Source organism: Triticum dicoccoides, chromosome 4A (assembly GCF_002162155.2).
Source record: "Triticum dicoccoides isolate Atlit2015 ecotype Zavitan chromosome 4A, WEW_v2.0, whole genome shotgun sequence".
NCBI lineage: Eukaryota > Viridiplantae > Streptophyta > Magnoliopsida > Poales > Poaceae > Triticum > Triticum dicoccoides.
The window spans coordinates 364,225,579-364,240,438 of NC_041386.1; positions in this window are offsets into that span (position 1 = coordinate 364,225,579).

Below are 14,860 nucleotides of genomic sequence, written 5' to 3' on the forward strand. Positions count from 1 at the left end.
CAACTTTGCCATAGCTAGGATCTTGCCTCCTCATACCTACCCCCCATTCTACTGTCAGTCTTAGATCCACGACAGGCGCCGCCCCTCTCCTAGTGCTATTCAGCCTCCTTCCATATGGGGGGTGCGCCACCCATTTGTGGGCTGGTGTGCCTCCCTCCTATGGCCCATATGGCCCATATCTTCCCCCGGGGGGTACCGGTAAACCCCCCGATACTCCGATATGTACCCGATACAATTCGGAACACTTCCGGTGTCCGAATACTATCATACAATATATCAATCTCTACCTCTCGACCATTTCGAGACTCCTCGTCATGTCTGTGATCTCCTCCTGTATTCTAAACAAAATTCGGTCACCAAATCACATAACTCATAACATACAAATCAACATCGATCATTAAGCGTGCGGATCTTACGGGTTCGAGAACTATGTAGACATGACTGAGTCTCCTCACTGGTCAATAACCAATTTTGGAACCTGGATGCTTATATTGGTTCCCACATATTCTATGAAGATCTTTATCAGTCAAACCGTAATGAGAATATACTTTATTCCCTTTGTCATCGGTATGTTACTTGCCCGAGATTTGATCGTCGGTATCTTCATACCTAGTTCAATCTCGTTACTGGCAAGTCTCTTTACTCATTCCGTAATGCATCATCCTATAACTGACTCATTAGTCACATTGATTTCAAGGCTTATCATGATGTGCATTACCGAGAGGGCCCAAAGATACCTCTCCGATACTCGGCATGACAAATCCTAATCTCGATCTATGCCAACCCAACAAACACCTTCGGAGATACCTGTAGAGCATCTTTATAATCACCCAGTTACGTTGTGACGTTTGATAGCACACAAGGTCTTCCTCCGGTATCCAGGAGTTGTATAATCTCATAGTCAAAGGAATATGTATAAGTCATGAAGAAAGCAATAGCAATAAAACTTAACGATCATTATGCTAAGCTAACGGATGGGTCTTGTCCATCACATCATTCTCCTAATGATGTGATCTCATTCATCAAATGACAACACATGTCTATGGTCAGGAAACTTAATCATCTTTGATTAACGAGCTAGTCTAGTAGAGGCTTACTAGGGACACTATGTTTTGTCTATGTATCCACACATGTATCAAGTTTCCAGTTAATACAATTCTAGCATGAATAATAGACATTTATCATGATATAAGGAAATATAAATAACAACTTTATTATTGCCTCTAGGGCATATTTCCTTCACTTTCAAACTTAAGATCAAAGATTTACAAGTCCAACCCCCACTCAACAATCATGCTTGTTGTATCTGGATTTATTAAAATCAACTGCATTTGAAAGCGAGTGACGACGGTGATCTAGCATGCTTGAAAGTAGTGGCGTAGCTTCCTAGTGGCCATAAGGAAAAATGCATCCCTCCTCGTCTTGAAAGATTTGCAGCCCAGTAGGGCATAGAAAAGCAAGTAGGCCTATGTTGGTTATTCTGCAAAAAACAAAATAGCTAGGCTAGCCATTTTCAGAAAGGAAAAAAATAAACTGGGCTGGTCATGTGCTAAACATATGAAATAAGAGCCTGGGCTAGACGGGCCACAGCTCCTGCACAACCCAGTTGATACCCTTCTCCGTCCCGAAAAAATAAAATTACTACGCGTTGCTGGGTCCCTACTGTCATCCTCACCATGTATAGTCATCTCCTTATTCCTCTTGGTTGTTGACCATGTTGATAACACTGGAGGGCGGCGCCGCGGTGTGCGAACCAAGGCGGAGGACGATGGCGAGGCCTCAGACGAGAACAAACAGGAGCCAGGGAAGATGCGTAGAGTTTTAGGGTGCGATGTGGCCACGATGCATGCGCGGCAGCACAGCCAGCCGTGGGAGGCGGGAGTAGGCGGTCCCGCCAGCGCTGGTTTGGCTTTGGCGGCTGGAGGAAGAAGAGACTGAAGAAAGACGACAGGCGTTGAATGTCAATCCAACGGTCAAGGTTGGCACAATCTTTTGTTGACTAAGCCGGCACCAAGTAGCATACTTTTTTATATATAGGAAGGAAAGAAAAAATGGGTCCTGAAACTGTGACCGTTCGATCATGCATCGCAACTAAAACTGCAAGGAAAATGCGTTCATCTGCCGTCCTCCTCCCAGAGAATGTTTGCCACATAAGTGACTAGCACCCTTGGTTTTCAACCGAGAGGTCTTGGGTTCGAGTCCGAGGAACTCTCAATTTTGTCCTCCTTCCTTCCCCGCAAAAAAAGAAAGAAAATAAAAGACTTGAGAAGGCGTACAGAACAAGCTAGTGTACCAGTAAAGAGACGTTGCTAAGTTTTAGAAAAAAGAGAGACGTGCTCCTCTAGCTGGTTCGAATCCAAACCTAAACTATGACTATATATGGTGCTATGCTACTCTGCAAGTAATGAAACTGACATATCCAACGTTCGCTTCTCCTCTTCTCTACTTACTCTTCCTAGCATCAAAGGCTCTAGCCGCAGCAACCATGTCCGCTGGCTGCTCGTCCACCTGCTCTTCAGTAGGAAAAAACCAGATATGCGCCAAGTCGCCACCCGTATCATCGCCTATGGGTCTCATCACACCCCTACCGGCACACGCACCGCAGCCGGTTGCTCATCGCAACCCGCTGCCATTGGTGTGGTACCACTTCTGAAAATCACGCAGAGTCATCCGTCGCATCTCAACCACAATCCTCAACCCTGGCCGAGTCTTCTACAAATGCCCAAATCATGCGGTAATAATATGTTTAAGTGTTGTTCTGCTGCTTTTAGTTGCTGATTTTTTAATAGTTTTGTTGATGATCTTCCAAATTGATTCGTGCAGAAAAGGGGAGATTCGTGTGATTTGTATTTCTAGGAAGTTGCCAATGTGGGGGAATTAATGCAACTACGCTGATTATTTGGTTAGCTGAGGAATCCCAATACCAGCAGGTTGGAGTGTTGGACAAGTAACTGAAGGAACGATAGAAGAGGAAGATGCAGAGCAGAATGTTAAAGATGCAGTTCATCTGGTCATGGCCAAGCAACAACTGTTGAATGACCTTGACAGCAATGAGGAGAAGAAAGAGCTTCTGAAGATAATGGGCAAAATCAATGTGCTCTGTAGGATGATTGTCTCTTTATTTGCAATGTATGTAGCACTCGTGATGTATTCAGTGGCTATGACATGAACACTTTGCTGAAACTAGTAATGAATGAAACATGTGTAGCATGCTGGGCGTAGTGTTGTGAACATCTAATTATTTCTATTAAAGGAAATCAGGGGGTATCCCCTTTTTCTCATAAATAAATAAATAGCAGAGGCCCTTTTGGTAATAAATAAATAAATTAGCAGAGGCCCTGTCGGGTCAGATTTGTTCCCATTCAAAGACGTCGAGCAAATTGCAGTCCAACTACAAACTATGCCATCAAATTCAAGTTACACAGCCAAATATGAGTGCAACTAAACAACAATGTCATCATGTTTCAGTCGTCATACAATCACCAAACACAAATCAACATGCATAACAAGTGATGTTCTCACAGCAAAATACTAAACAACACGTTCATCAGGTTTTAGTTGTCATAGCAAACATAATTTCACATAGTACATAAAAAATGTCTTCTGATAGGAAAATACGACAAAAGCAATCTAATCATCATCCACAACAGCAGCGTCAACATCTTCGCCATGTGTATCAGTCTGAATCGTAATTCCCTAGAGTGTCATCTTCTTCATCCTCAATATCCTCGAACGTTGGCTTCTTCTTGATCGACTCTTGTATGTCCACAGCACGACAGGCAATCTTTTCGCCAGCGTCATTGGCGTGCTGGTTCTCAAAGATATTAGGAACATTTGTGGAATCTTGTACATCATGAGCAGTGTAAGCATCATCTTGTTGTGCAACTTCATTAAACAAATTCCTCTGCTCAAACCTTTGCAATACTCTACAGTCATCGCTACGTGCAAATGTGTCTTCCAAGAAAAATATTTGTGTTGCTTGATTGGCCAAAATAAAAGGCTCGTTGGTCTGGTACGTCGCCTTGACATTGATGGATTTGAAATAATCATCATCTCTGGGTTTTGCGATCCTGGAAAACGGGTTATTACAACGACAGCACAACAGAACCACACACCGATGATCCTCGAAACTGGAGATATACTGCAACTGAACAATGTCTGCTATCTTAGCATACCTTTCAGTCGTCTCTCTGTCATACGTATATGTGCTCATGATGGCACTATTTTGTGTCTTCCTTCGTCGCGTGCAAGGGTGTTGTAGCGCACAGCTCCAACAACACAAGATTCATAATGTCTTAGCCGAGTATCAGAACCCATTGCTAGTGCGTAAAGGGCATCATCAACTACCTGCCCATCCTCCCGCAACTTATTAACCTATGGTTAGAAAATAGACAAGCTAATTGTCTTATGTACTCAATATATTTTAAAAACTGACAGTGCAATTCAAAAGCTTACATGGCTATTGAACCATTTCACAAATCCTGCCATAACTAGTTTGTCAATGTTTCCTGGATTTTGTGGCAGTAACTCCTTTTTTTAGATGCTACATAACATAGTGATCGCGTCAAACGTCAAACATCTAAGTATAGGGAATCAATTGTAGCCTCTTTCGATAAGTAAGAGTGTCGAACCCAACGAGGATCTAAAGGTAGACCAAATATTCCCTCGAGTTTTATCGACCACCAATACAACTCTACGCATGCTTGACGTTTGCTTTACCTAGAACAAGTATAAAACTAGAAGTACTTTGTAGGTGTAATGGGATAGGTTTGCAAGAATATAAAGAGCACGTAAATAAAAACTAAGGGTTGTTTTAGGTAAATAAGCAATAAAGTTAGTATAGCGAGTGTGGAAAAGTGGTGGTAGGAGTTGCGAAATTGTCCCTAAGCAATTGACTACTTTACTAGACCGATAGCAAGTTTTATGTGGGAGAGGCCACTACTAGCATGTCATCCCTGACTTGGAATTCTATGCACTTATGATTGGAACTATTAGCAAGCATCCGCAACTACTAACATTCATTAAGGTAAAACCCAACCATAGCATTAAGATATATTGGTCCCCCTTCAATCCTGTATGCATCAATTTCTATGCTAGGTTGAAGCTTCTGTCACTCTTGCCCGCCAATACATAGTCCTATCAACATACAACTAACCCTATGGTGTGATCCACACGCGCTCTCATATGATGGGCACCAAAGGATAGCAACATAACCACAAGCAAATTAAACCAATCATAGCAATTCACCAATTACCGATAGGACAACGAAAATCTACTCAGACATCATAGGATGGCAACACATCATTGGATAATAATATGAAGCATAAAGCACCATGTTCAAGTAGAGGGTACAGCAGGTTACAGGAGAGTGGACCTCTATAGATAGATGGGGGAAGGTGATGAAGATGTTGGTGAAGATGACGGAGGTGTTGGTGTAGATTGCGGTGACGATGATGGCCCCGGCGGTGTTCCGGCGCCACCGGGAGACAGGGGAGAGAGCCCCCTTCTTCTTCTTATTTGACCTTCTCCCTAGATGGGAAAAGGGTTTCCCCTCTGGTCCATGGCCTCCCTGGAGGCGGAGGGGTGAGAGCCCCTCCGAGATTGGATCTATCTCTCTGTCTCTCTTTGTTTCTGCGTTCCAGCTTCTGGCCTTTCACCGTTTCTTATATTCCCGGAAATCCGTAACTCCGATTGGGCTGAAATTTTAAGACGATATGTATCCGGATATTGGCTTTCTTGCAGCAAAGAAGGGAACGAACCACCTTTTGGGGTGGCCACGAAGGTCAGGGGCGCGCCCACCCCCCTGGGGCACACCCCCTGCCTCGTGGCCCCCTTGGGCATTGTCTCGCGTTGATTCTTCTTCCCAAAAATCACATATATTTCAAAAAAACTCCGTAAGTTTTTATCCCGTTTGGACTCCATTTGATATTGATTTTCTGAGAAACTAAAACATGGAACAAACAGGAACTGGCACTGGGCAGTGGATCAATATGTTAGTCCCAAAAATAGTATAAAAGGTTGTCAAAAGTATATGAAAGTTGTATAATATTGGCATGGAACAATAAAAAATTATAGATATGACGGAGACGTATCAGCATCCCCAAGCTTAATTCCTGCTCGTCCTCGAGTAGGTAAATGACAAAAAAGATAATTTTTATGTGGAATGCTTCCTAGCATAATCTTCATCATGTAATCTAATCATGGCATGAATATTAAGAGACGAGTGATTCAAAGCAATAGTCTATCATTTGACATTAAGACAATAATACTTCAAGCATACTAACCAAGCAATTATGTCCTCTCAAAATAACATAGCCAAAGAAAGCTCATCCCTACAAAATCATATAGTTTGGCCATGCTTCATTTTCGTCACACAAAATGCTCTCATCATGCACAACCCATATGACAAGCCAAGCAATTGTTTCATACTTTAGTATTCTCATACTTTTTCAACTTCTATCTTTTTCTCTCATTTTTTGTTGTTTTGGTGGGATTCTTTGGCCTCTTTTTTTGTGCCTTCTTTGGCTTATTTTAATTTTTTGAAGTCCGGAGTCTCATCCCGACTTGTGGGGGAATCATAGTCTCCACCATCCTTTCCTCACTGGGGAAATGCTCTAATAATGATGATCATCACACTTTTATTTACTTACAACTCAATATTACAACTCGGTGTCTAGAACAAAGTATGACCCTATATGAATGCCTCCGGTGGTGTACCGAGATGTGCAATGATCTACTTAGCAATGACATCAGAAAATAGACAAGCCATGAAAACATCATGCTAGCTATCTTACGATCATGCAAAGCAATATGCCAATGAATGCTCAAGCCATGTATATGATGATCATGGAAGTTGCATGGCAATATATCTCGGAATGGCTATGGAAATGCCAAAATAGGTAGGTATGGTGGCTGTTTTGAGGAATATATAAGGAGGCTTATGTGTGATAGAGCGTATCATATCACGGAGTTCGGATGCACCAGCGAAGTTTGCACCGACTCTCGAGGTGAGAAAGGGCAATGCACGGTACCGAAGAGGCTAGCAACGATGGAAGGGTGACAATGCGTATAATCCATGGACTCAACATTAGTAATAAAGAACTCACATACTTATTGCAAAAATCTACAAGTCCTCAAAACCAAGAACTATGTGCATGCACCTAGGGGGATAGATTGGTAGGAAAAGACCATCGCTCGTCGCCGACCGCCACTCATAAGGAAGGCAATCAAAGAAACACCTCATGCTTCAAATTTGTCACACAACGGTTACCATACGTGCATGCTACGGGACTTGCAGACCTCAACACAAGTATTTCTGCATTTCACAATTACTCAACTAGCACGACTCTAATATCACCACATTTATATTGCAAAACTATTGCAAGGAATCAAACATATCATATTCAGTGATCTACAAGTTTTATGTAGGATTTTATGACTAACCATGTGAATGACCAATTCCTGTCATCTCTCTAAATAGATATAGGTGAAGCAAGAGAGTTTTATTCTTTCTACAAAATATTTGCCCATGCTCTAACAAATATAAGTGAAGCAAAAGAGCATTCTATAAATGGCGGTTTTCTATGTGTAGGGAAACAGGAAATCCAAACTTCAAATGATATAAGCAAAGCACATGAAGCATTCTATTAAGCCATACTCAAAAGATACAAGTGAAGTGCAAAGAGAATTCTATAAATCAACCATGGACTATCTCATACCAGCATGGTGCATAAAAGAAAAGTGAAAACTAAATGCAAAAGACGCTCCAAGATTTGCACATATCACATGAACGAAACGAATCCGAAAACATACTGATACTTATTGAAGAAAGATGGGATTCCTTCTGGGGCATCCCCAATACTAGACGCTTGAGTCTCCTTACATATTTACTTGTGGTTCCTTGGGAATCCCCAATCTTGAGCTCTTACCTCTCCTCCTTCTCCACACATCGAGACATCCTCAATCTTCGAACACTTCATCCACACAAAACTCAACAGAAAGCTCGGTAAGATTCGTTAGTATAATAAAGCAAATCACTTCTCTAAGTATTGTTGCAAACCAATTAATATTTTGTTTTTGCATTGTATCTACTGTAATATAAATTTTGCATGGCTTAATCCACTGATAGAAATCGATAGTTTCATCAAAACAAGCAAACTATGCATCAAAAACAGAATCTGTCTTTAAAGGACAGTCTGTAGTAATCTGAACATTCACCATACCTCTGGTACTCCAAAAATTCTGAAAAAATAGGAAAATGAAAAATTTTGTATAGAAAGACAGTGCAAAAAGTTTCAGAACCGTTTAATGTTCCAGTAAAAAATGTAAAATCACGCACTATAGCCAAAGTTTCTGTCTTGCACCGCACAAACCAACAAGCAATGTAAACATCCTAAAGGAAAATCTTGGCACATTATTTTTATTTTTAAACTTTAGAAAAGCACACAACAGAAATAAATGACTCTCTAAAACTTCCGGGTTGTCTCGCTGGGAGTGCTTTCTTTAAAACCATTAAGCTAGGCATATAGTGCTCAAGTAATGGATCCACCCGGATCACAAGGTATATCAAAGCCAATTTGAATCAACAATGATTTAGAATTTAGTATTAAGCACAAGGAAACATATGTCAAGCAATGACGAAGTCTAACCCTCTTCCTATGCATCGGCATGTCATACAAGAACGATTCATGAAAATCAAGTAAGGGCCAATGCCTATCATAAGAAGTTTCTTGCAATTTTATCGTGTTGGAAACATAGAGAGGCGGAGATGTGGTTCCTCTCTCATAATAATTGCAAGTAGGAGCAGAAAGCACATGCATAGTATATTCATCAAAATCATCATGTGTAGTAGTAAAACGCAACCCATCAATATAATCCTTAATAAGGGCAAACTTCTCTGATATAGTGTAGTCGGGAGAATTCAAAATGATAATAGAACTATCATGCGTGGGTGCAATAGCAACAATTTCATGTTTAACATAAGGAACAATAGCAAGTTCATCTCCATAAGCATAATTCATATTGGTATCTTGGCCACAAGAATAGCAAGCATCAAGTTCATCAAAAAGGGATATTTCAAACGAATCAACGGGATCATAGCAATCATCCTTTAGTAAGAACGAAGGTAAATTAAACAATGTATGAGTTGAATAGTTACTCTCATTAGAAGGTGGGCACGGGTAGCTAATCCGCTCTTCCTCATTTTTTTCTTCGCTCTCCTCATCATCTTTTTCATCCAATGATCCCATAGTTTCATCAATTCCTTCTTCCATAGACTCCTGCAAAATATTAGTCTCTTCTTGGACAACGGAGGAGTCCTTAATATATGGTTTAACATAGGCATTAGAAGCATAATTATCATAACAATATTTAAGTATGGCAAAATTTTCAGATTTGTAAAGAGTAGCATCATACTTTCCAATCAAAGAAGCAATTTCATAAGCACCCTTAAAAGCAACAAATTCTTCAATTTGTCGAACATCATAGTAAGTATAAACACCCTTAGCATACGAAGATACGATTCCATTATCACTAAACTCACATTGGTAGGGAAGGTGTTTCTTAGGGTCTTCAGAACAACAAGTAAAATCATATATTTCCCATAAATTCCAAGCATAGCATTGCAAACGATGAATTTGGTCCAGTAAAAGTTTCGCTTTTTGAGATAAGTGGTGTCTCACATAACAAGCATGCTCATCTAAAGATTTGCCCACAACTAAGCTAGTTGGGGTTTCAGCACGAACACATAGGGATCAATGATGATCCAAGTAAAAAGCTTCAGGAGTGTGATAGATTTTGAGTGGTTCTTCAACCATTGTTTCAGTAGGTACCACTAATTTTTTTGGTATTTTGCGTTTCCTACCCATAACTGAAGATAGAAAACAATAGCACAAAATAAAAACTACTTAGTGATAAAGAAAACAAGCACACACAAGAATATTCACCCCACGCTATAACTCCCCGGCAACGGCGCTAGAAAAAGGTCTTGATAACCCACAAGTATAGGTGTCGTGGGTTTGTCATGGCAGATGTCCTTATGAAAGGACTTAGTCGTGGAGCCATCGCTACGGGTTAGCTTTTAGGGGTTAAATCGGACAAGGGGACATGGGGAATTTTATACTAGTTCGGCCCCTTGGGGGAAGGTAACAGCCTACGTCTAGTTGTGATTGGTATTGCTAGGGTTTCGAAGGCCAGGGAGCGAATCCGCTTTGTCTGGCTCTCGAGTTGTTGTTCGTCCCTAAACCGCTGTCAGGTCGTCCCTTGATATACATAGGTTAATGCCCGCTAGTTTATAGAGTCCCGAAGCCGGATCATAAACGTATCCAGCTCGGTCTCTATCCTTCCTATCTTACAATACAAATTACATGACTAAGCCGGTTTACATTTACAGGCTTTAACCCGCCTTCAGGCCTTGGGCCTCCAAGAAGCGCCATCATCCTTGCATCTTTATGGGCTTCTAATCTTCAAGGAGTCAACCCGGCTACATAAGGCCGGTTTACCTCCAGTAGTAATATCCCCAACAATAGGGGATCAATTGTAGCCTCTTTCGATAAGTAAGAGTATCGAACCCAACGAGGAGCTAAAGGTAGAACAAATATTCCCTCAAGTTTTATCGACCACCAATACAACTCTACGCACGCTTGACGTTCTCTTTACCTAGAACAAGTATACAGCTAGAAGTAATTTGTAGGTGTAATGGGATAGGTTTGCAAGAATATAAAGAGCACGCAAATAAAAACTAAGGGCTGTTTTAGGTAAAGAAGCAATAAAGTTAGTATAGCGAGTGTGGAAACATGGTGGTAGGAGTTGCGAAATTGTCCCTAAGCAATTGACTACTTTACTAGACCCATAACAAGTTTTATGTGGGAGAGGCCACTGCTTGCATGTCATCCTTGACTTGGAATTCTATGCACTTATAATTGGAACTATTAGCAAGCATCTGTAACTACTAACGTTCATTAAGGTAAAACCCAACCATAGCATTAAGATATATTGGTCCCCCTTCAATCCTATATGCATCAATTTCTATGCTAGGTTGAAGCTTCTGTCACTCTTGCCCTCCAATACATAGTCCTATCAACATACAACTAACCATATGGTGTGATCCATGCACGCGCTGATATGATGGGCCCCAAAGGACAGCAACATAACCACAAGCAAATTAAACCAATAGCAATTAACAAACTACCGGTTGGACAACGAAAATCTACTCAGACATCATAGGATGGCAACACATAATTGGATAATAATATGAAGCATAAAGAACCATGTTAAAGTAGAGGGTACAGCGGGTTGCGGGAGAGTGGACCGCTGTAGATAGATGGGGGAAGGTGATGAAGATGATGGAGGTGTTGGTGTAGATTGCGGTGATGATGATGGCCCCGGCGGCATTCCGGCGCCACCGGGAGAGAGGGGGAGAGAGCCCCCCTTCTTCTTATTATTCTTCCTTGACCTTCTTGCTAGATGGGAAAAGGGTTTCTCCTTTGGTCCACGGCCTCCATGGCGGCGGAGGGGCGAGAGCCCCTCCGAGATTGGATCTGTCTCTCTGTCTCTCTCTGTTTCTACGTTCTAGATTCTGGCCTTTCACCATTTGTTATATTCTCGGAGATCCATAACTGCGATTGGGCTGAAATTTTAACAAGATTTGTATCCGGATATTGGCTTTCTTGCGGCGCAAGAAGGGCACCAACCGCCTTACGGGGTGGCCATGAGGGTCAGGGGCGCGCCCACTCCTGGGGCACGCCCCCTGCCTCGTGGCCCCCTCGGGCATCGTCTCGCGTTGATTCTTCTTCCCAAAAATCACATATAATCCAAAAAAAATCTCCGTAAGTTTTTATCCCGTTTGGACGCCGTTTGATATGGATTTTCTGTGAAACAAAAAACATGCAACAAACCGAAACTGACACTCGGCACTGGATCAATATGTTAGTCCCAAAAGTAGTATAAAAAGTTGCCAAAAGTATATTAAAGTTGTATAATATTGGCATGGAACAATCAAAATTTGTAGATACGATGGAGACTTATCAGCAGTCATGAGTTTTCAACCCTTGTACCTTGTTTCCATCTAGACTGACTCTCCTTTCAGGGTTGAAAGCAAATCCATGTGGGAATCTCACACATGGCAGGACCTCGCAGAATTCTTTTCTTTTTACCTTGTCCAAGACGTACACAGCTGGTGCCATATCCCATAGTTTACCTTCATCTTCCACCTGCAAATCCTTTTTGATACCCAGGTGTGTCAAATCAATCCTAGTTTTTAAGGTATCTTTCGTCTTGCCTTCAATATTAAGAAGTGTGCCGATAATGTTGTCACATATATTTTTCTCGATGTGCATCACATCAATATTATGCTGCAGATCCAAATCTTTCCAATACTCCATGTCCCACAAAGTGGAACTGCAGGTAAAAAATAATCTATCTTCTACCCTGCCATGCTTTCTTTTCCTGCTACCATTACCAGGATGGTTTCCTGGTGTAATATGCCTGACCTTCTCTAATTCCACTTGCAACTCATCAGCAGTGAGCCTCTTTGGTGCATCATGGTTTTCATGCTTTCCATTCAACACATGTCTTCGGTATTTTGTAGGACGCGGCTTGTCCTTGGCAAGGAAATGGCGGTGTCCAATATAATAGGTCTTGTCAAGTCTTGCGTATGACAGCGGATTCCTGTCACAGCGAACACATGCATTGTAACCATGTGTCTTTCGCCTTAACATAGTGCCCAAAGCTGGATAATCATGGATGCACCAAATTATAACAGCACATAGAAAGAAATCAGCTGGTGGGCTGCTATATAGGTCTCAAGTAAGAACACCCCTCCATAGCTGTTCAAGTTCCTCCACAAGAGGCTCCATGAATAAATCAAAATCCTTTCCAGGACTAATTGGACCTGGGATGAGCAAGGCCATCATGTAGTTTGATTCTTCGGTGTAGACATTTGGAGGCATGTTGTAAGGGATAACAAGCATTGGCCACATGCTATATGTGGCGCTCTGGTGGCCAAATGGGTTAAATCCATCTGAAGCTAAGCCAAGTCTAATGTTTCTTGCGTCAGCAACAAACTTTTTGTGTTTCTGATTGAAGCTTCCCCACTCATTACCATGAGATGGATGGCTCATTACATTCTGATCTCTATACTCCTAGTTCCTAGAATGCCACAGTACATCCTCTCTTGTTTCAGCATCATGAAACAACCTGTGCAATCTTGGTATAATTGGAAAATGTCTCAGAACATTATGAGGAATTCTCTTCACAGCATCGCCATCTTTCCATCTTGATGATTTGCATTTCGGGCATTCACTTAAGTTGGCATAATCCTTCTAGAACAGAACACAATTATTCTTACAAACATGGAGCATATCATATACAATTCCAACTGCACGAAGGAAATTCTTCATTTTACTATAGGTGTGTTACAACTCAGACGCATCTGGGAAAGATTTGCGGAAAGCATCCAACATCGCATCGAATGATTTGTTGTTCATCCGCTCAGATGTCTTCAGCTGAAGAAAGGTGACCATAACTGAGAATACTGGCAGCTTATTTCCTGGGGTGACGGCGACATTTCATTGTTCCAACATGCGGGCCAACCTTTTTTATTATGCAGCTGAAAGTTCACGAAATGCACGAGCATTTTGTAGCATTGTTTAAATGTTGGTCAAACTCACTGGCTCCGCCACCACCACCTCCACCTCCTCTTCCACGTGAGCATCAGGCTGATCAAGATAGTGATCAGCTGCTTCCACGTTGTCAGTAACATTGACGTTCATAGCTTCACCATGATGAACCCACCTAGTATATGTGACCAACATCCCATACAAGTGTAGATGATTTTGCACAGTTGACTGGGGTCTTATAACTGAATTCATACAACTGCTACACAGGCAGAGCACATCTGATTGCGGACCATCGTACTCAACTCTGAGAAAGTTCATGAAGTTTTCAACCCCCTTGACATATGCAGCGGAGAATCTTTAAGCAGAAGTTATCCAAGTCATGTCCAGCTGTTAGACATACAAATTAGTTTTTATACTAGATATTACAGGAAAAACATATATGCTTTTTTATGAAGTCCAAAAAATACCTAGGTCCATGTGTAAAGCTATGGCAAGATATTTGGACGAGCAGATCTAAGTAACGAAATATAAGTAAAGCTAATTCAGCAAACAAATTTGAGTGCTAAATTATGGTAGGCGGTTTTAGCAGTCAATGAGGCCGAGCACACAGCCATCGAACTATTGAAGGCCATCGCAGCAACAAAGATCGAGTATAAAATGGTGTAGAGCTATTTCACCTAACAGATTGGCTACTAGACCATGGAAATCTACGTCACAATAAATATATGGCAGGATATTTTAGCAACTAATCGGGCTTGGCATGCCATCTCAGCTAAGCTGATTGAGTGCAGAACAGGGCAAGGAATCTTCTTAAGCAGAGCATATTGACTGTAAACTACTTTGCCAAACAGTGAGATTAACAGCGTCTATCTGCTAACATTCAGTGCTACACCGACATGCACGGGGCCTCAGTCTAGAATGTGCATACCGTGGGAGAAGCTGACCGCCATGCGTCTCCACACGAACTTCGCCAGCGGTGGCGGCACTGACTGCCGTGCGCCTCCACAAGAACGTCACCAGCGGTGGTGGCGTGGCTAGAGGAAGGCAGTCTATGAAAGCGTACTATGGGAGCGAGAGGATCATCGTGTGTCCCCTCGACGAAGCGCGGCGCTGACGTATCGGCGCGGCGGGGAGGGCGGATTTGGCAGAGCGAGTGGAGTAGAGGGGGATGGGGGGAGGGGTTTGGGGAGTATTATTGGCTAGTTGGCCGAAGGGCGGTTGAATTTGGGATTTGGGGGGAATTT